Source organism: Cornus florida, unplaced genomic scaffold, assembly GCF_030987335.1.
Source record: "Cornus florida cultivar Cherokee Brave unplaced genomic scaffold, ASM3098733v1 CherokeeBrave_3.0.0_Hap2_Chr07, whole genome shotgun sequence".
NCBI lineage: Eukaryota > Viridiplantae > Streptophyta > Magnoliopsida > Cornales > Cornaceae > Cornus > Cornus florida.
Genome location: NW_026775577.1, coordinates 42,552,551 through 42,557,258, shown reverse-complemented (window position 1 = coordinate 42,557,258; position 4,708 = coordinate 42,552,551). Strand labels below are relative to the sequence as shown.

Genomic DNA, 4,708 nt, shown 5'->3' with positions numbered 1-4,708 from the left:
TTTGAGATAATGATTTCATCTCGGCGGCAATTTCATTGGAGTGGTCGACTTGATGTAAGCCAACACTCTTCTTACCACTAGAATTTCTACCATTCTTCGAAGATAAAGTTTGATGCAAAGAATGCTCACTCATGCTCTCATAAAGACGCCACACGTAATCCCCATGCCTATCAATGTAAGAGCCACCCATGGAAGCATCAACCATGCCCTTGTAATTATCCGATAAGCTCTCAAAGAAATATTGAACTAATTACCATTTGGGCATGTCATGATGTGGACATTTCCTAAGCAATTCATTAAAGCGTTCCCATGCCTCATGAAATGTTTCCCTATCCCCATATGAAAATTCCCTAATTGAAGTTCTCATGGCATTGGTCTTAGAAACCGGATAGTACTTCTTCAAGAACTCTTATTGCATTTCTGCCCAAGAAGTTATTGAAAAAGGCCTAAGATTGTTAAACCAATATTTTGCCTTGTCTTTAAGGGTGAATAGAAAAATTTTTAGCCTTAAGACCTCTTCCAGCATGTCCGTATATCTAACGGTGGAACATACTTTAAGAAACTCATCCAAATGCTTGTAAGGTTCTTCACTTGGAAGTCCAAGATAATTAGGAAGCATTTGTATGGTTTGTGGCTTGATTTCATACTGGTGTGCTCTAAATGGTGGCAATTGAATGCATGTGGGTGCAATATATTCATTAGGCACATAGTGATCTCTTAAAGCAAGGGGAGGATTAGCAATTAGAGGTGCAACATGGGCACCTTGATTTCCTTGGATGACGAGAAGTGGTGGAGCATACATTGGCCTTGGTATTCCCAACGGAACTTGGCTTTGTTGTTGTGGTGGATGAACAAATGGCCTCGGCATACCTAATGGTACTTGCATGTTATCATGATGGACATTGGAACGGAGGATACTTTGTTGGTCTATGTGACCAAGGTCCTCATTGTGTCCTTCCATTTAATGCAATGGATTGACTAGAACTTCCTCTTCCCCTAGGGTTGCAAACAACGGATTCAATATGAAAATTAAAAGGGATAAGAGTGGGTCTTAATGATCTACGACCATGCATGCACAATGTAACACAAGAAGCAATAATGACAAACACTTCACCTTCACAACAAATCAACAATCAACAAACTTTCTCCACATACAATGATCCTATACTCCCATGCTTTCAAAAATATGCAAAGAACAATAAAATGCCTCCACGCGGGCTCACGATTTATCTAAGAACTGAAATACAAGCCTCCACGTGGGCCGACGATTTAACTAAGGGTTGAGTAAGGAAAAGCTCATAAAGGTCCTTTAGCACTTCAACTCCAATTTTAGCTTTGCAAATTTTTAGATTTTTAGCTTTTTCCTTCTTTGCTTAGCTCCTTTGCTTACTTCCTAGCTCATTACTCCTTGTCAAACAAGAACAAACATAATAAGTAATCAAAATAAAAATGAAAACAAAGTAAATGCACGATCAAAAGAGTACTAATTCCTAATTGATTCCACAAATACAACGTTGCCTTCAATCAATCCCCGGCAACGGCGCCAAAAACTTGGTGGGAAGGATAATCGCACATCGACCCAAAGTTTGTGCACCAAAAAGATAGTGGTGTAAAGCTATGATGAATGTGGCCAAGTTTTACATTTAGAAATTGCCACTACTACCTTTCACTAAAAATATAGTTAGGGCAAGTAGGGATCATCCCAAGAGATTGGTGAGTCGTATTAGGTTGAGGAATCAAGATTAGGGTTAGTAGGTTGAATGATCAAAAGATTGGTTGGTGGTTGAATTACACTAAGATGCAATTTAAACTAAAGTAAACAGTAATGCAATAAAGAGAATAAAAGAGAGAGAGAGAGAGAGATCTTGGGGTTTAGAGATCACCACTAAATATACTTTTCTACACCTTTAATGAATGATTAATGAGGAGAAAATATGTGTTGCAATATTTGTGTGTGTGTGTTTGGTTGTTTCAATTAGCAAGGATGACCAATTAAGCATATATTGTCTAAGCAACATAGTAAAAAGCATAATATATCAAACTATGCTATTAATCCTTTCATTAAGCTCACAATCCAAATACATCACAAGGTTAGAGACATATGCTACTTGCATTCAAAAGCATGGAACATCAAACAACAAGCATGGATTGTCCTCCCATTTAACAACTACACTACAACTAAGCTAATGACATGAAATTAAACTAATTAAACTAAGGGAGAGGTACAATTCATCAAGAAATGAGTATGAACCATCAAATAAACCACAAGAACATCTCATTAAGCACTATGTCTTGACAATCTCTAGATTTATAGCATTAATACACATAGACATGCATCAATAACACAAGAAATAGAGACAAACACATGAACATCTATTCTAGCATACATAGACATATGGATAGAATGAAATGATCAATTGGAAGCATTAAACCATATAAATCATTGAATAAACAAGATCTATATATATAAAAGTGTCAAAACATGTATCACAATACAAATCCCCTCAAAAATACATAAATCAAGATGTAGAAAGCATGCTTAGGGCTAACTCTAGCCCCAAAAGGATGTCTAACCACTCATGGATGATGTCTTCCAACCCTCAAGGGCAAACTCCATGGAAGAAATCTGCTCCTTGGTTAATGAAGAGCCTCCAATGGTGTCTCTAGCCTCCTCTTTTCCTTTGCTTCCTTACTAAGAATTCTCTAAAAATCTCCCTCTATGGTTGTGTGTGAATCCCCCCTTAAAAGTTGCTCAAATCCCCTTTTTGGTAGGTTAGGTGACACCCAAAAATGATCTGGCGTGTATTCTAATATTCTCCCAATGATTGGATAGAGGACAACTTTTTATGAGCTGGCAATTTAACTTTTTCGCACTAGAGGAAGTTCGATCGATCGAACCTTGACCTTGGATCGATCGAACATGGCTGAGATCTATCGAACTGAAGCTGGATCGATCCTCTATGGCGGTGCCTTTTTGGATAAAAACAAATATGAGATATTTTGAAGATATTTTCGGGAAAAGGACAAAAGCGGTTGGCAGGGCGGTACAGCTGGATAAGATCAATCATTTGGATAAGGACAAGATAGTTTGATCTATCAAAGAATGAAGTTGGATCGATCGAACTTTGAGATCCTTGAATAGGGACAAACATGGCTCAGATCCATCTTGAAGTGCTGAGATCGATGAAAGTTGGATCGATCGAACTTTTCTTGAGATCGATCGAAGTTGCTGAAATTCCACCTTTTGCTTCCTTTTGCTTCCTTTTGCTCTACTTTGTTCCTTTCTTTGATTCATCCCAGAATTGCTTCATTGCTGCTCTTATTTGGCTGAGTTAGCTTATTTTAGGGATAAGTACCTGAAAATGGAAATAACACGAAATCAATGTAAAGCGGGAAAATAAGATAGATAAAGGTTCTAGAATACCTAAGCTTAAGGGGTTTAAATGCGCACTTTTCAGCTCTCATCAGATATGTTTTAGCATTAATTAAATCCCTGGAGTCTACCTATCCATGCACAGAATACAGGTTTAAGGGAAAGAGTTAGAATAGAGACTTGCCTTTAAGTTTTCGTTCAAAACATTAAACCTCCGTCTCTGGGTGTGCCGACCACCTCCTAGACTGCCGTTCTACACCTCCGTTGCTCTTGGTTCAACCCAGAAGCAATCCATCCTATCCTCCTTGAACCCCTCTGTTTATCTCTCAAGTTTCACTCTCTGTTTCTCTCTGTCTCTCTCAACTCTCTAATCGTGAAACTTAATTTATGTTGTAAATCCTAGACAGACATAATATGAGAATATATATAGGCGTCTCTGAAACCTAATTTTAAAACCACACTAATCACAAGGTGGCTAACCCACGATGACAAAACACAAAACCCTATTAGTTATCCAATTAACACATTTAAATAATTAAAAAAATACTTCAATGAAAGAAAATAATAATAATACAATTAATTTAATTAAAGAAAAATCAAAATAAAATTAAATAAAACAGTTCATTAATTAATTCAAATAAATACAATTAAATAAAATAATTCATTTAAATAAAACAATTCATCAATTAATTCACATAAAAAGGCAAATAAACATTAAAATGCAATTAAATAATTAATTAAATACCAGGACTATCCTTTTTAAAATTAGGGGTATTACATTCTTCCTCCTAATAAAAGGAATTCCGTCCTCGGAATTTACTCTTACCTTCTTCTAATATGTAAGGAAGCTGCGAGCGAATGACATCCTCTCGATCCCAAGTAGACTCAGCCTTATTGTGATGGCTCCACTGAATACGCACCAAAGGGATAACCTTATTACGAATGATTTGATCCCGACGGTCGGCAATACGACATGGTAGCTCCAAATATGTTACATCCAGCTGCAACTCAATCTCCCCAACATCGATATGTTGATACCGATCCTCATCTCACAGAAATTTTCACAACATGGAAACATGGAACAAATTGTGTACGCGATCCAAATTATCCGGAAGTGACAACCGATAAGCTACAGCGCCAACTTGATCCGTAATCATGAATGGACCAACAAACCGCGATGACAACTTCCCTTTCTTCCCAAAGCGCATTACTCCTTTCATAGGAGATACCTGAGTAAAACCTGATCCTCAATCTGAAACTCCAGTGCACAAGTACGTCTATCTGCGTAACTCTTTTGTCAACTCTGAGCAGTGCGCATGCGATCCCTAATAAGAG

At 37.4% G+C, this 4,708-nt stretch overlaps 1 pseudogene; it reads left to right on the top strand.

Annotated features, from left to right (window-relative positions):
- The first annotated feature begins 263 nt into the window (after nt 1-263).
- LOC132267839 (small nucleolar RNA R71) lies at nt 264-362 on the top strand (annotated as a pseudogene).
- Nucleotides 363-4,708: the final 4,346 nt, after the last annotated feature.